Below are 1,271 nucleotides of genomic sequence, written 5' to 3' on the forward strand. Positions count from 1 at the left end.
ACCACAAACAAAACGTTTCATTTTATCCAAAGCAAAATTAGTAATGCACATAAACTGCCTAGGACAATGCCTGGCATAAAATAGTAATTCAATAAACAATGGCTATAATACTGGCTATAGTTATTATTAGTAGTACTAATATCATCATTAGTATTGCTAAGAAAGTGCCACAATAAAATGGCAGCTACCATACCATTTTTGAAGCAGCCGTGTGTCAAATATAATTGGATAACCTTATTTGATCCTCACGTGGATTCTGAAGATAGGCATTATTACCCACTTTTCACAAATGAGAAAATTATGGCTCAGATGATTTAAATGATGTGCCTAAGGTCACCCAGCTACTAAATTGCAAAGCACTGATTTCAACACAGTTGCCTGGCTTCTGAGCCCAACTCTTTCCACTACCCACACTGCCTGTCTCAGACAAGTCAGGAATTCAAGGGCTCTCTCACTGACAAGACTCCAATTAGATTCCACTCCATTTCAATAAGCACAGGTCAAAGAATGACAGGAATTCCCCCCAGTCACCGCAAAACCCATTTATACACAAATACAATGTGCACCAAATGCCATCATGCACTCATTCATATACTAATAAAAATCTATATTTTTACATTAAATAATCAACCATCTAACTCTACCATTAACATCAATCCCTGTCCTGATCATTTATCTCCCTCTGAGTTCATTTCCCTAAGGGAATTCATTCAGTCACATAGCTTTAATTATAACTTATAGGCACAAAAAAAACAAAATCTACATCTCCTATCCAAAGGAAATCAAAACGTGGGTGAAAATGTATCCATGTACTAAAGGGTGTTCATTACCACATTATTTATAATATCAAAAAGTGAATTAACAACTGAAATCCCTAAACATCAAGCGGTAAGAGAACTGATTTAAGTTATGCTACATTCATTCTATGTATTATTAGCATGCAACAGTTTTAAACCAAGTTTATAAAGAATCTTTAATAACATAAGAAAATACTCATGGTAGAATATTAAGTGAAATTTAAAATGTGCAACATAAAATGAAACTATCATTCAACTGGGGACTATCAGGGAAAAAAGACTAAAAGAAAATAATAAATCAAAATAGAACAAGTTTCTCTGGATAATAAAATAAGGGTTTTTTTTTTCTTTTTTCTTTTTCTGTTCTCCAATTTTCTTTTCAATGATAGCTATGTATTAACTTTATATGCTGAAAAAAAAAGGTAGTGGTTTTGTTTTGTTTTGTTTTTAAAACCAACATCTTTAACACATATC

This window comes from Galeopterus variegatus, unplaced genomic scaffold (genome assembly GCF_000696425.1).
Source record: "Galeopterus variegatus unplaced genomic scaffold, G_variegatus-3.0.2 Scaffold10354, whole genome shotgun sequence".
In the NCBI taxonomy this organism is placed as follows: Eukaryota; Metazoa; Chordata; class Mammalia; order Dermoptera; family Cynocephalidae; genus Galeopterus; species Galeopterus variegatus.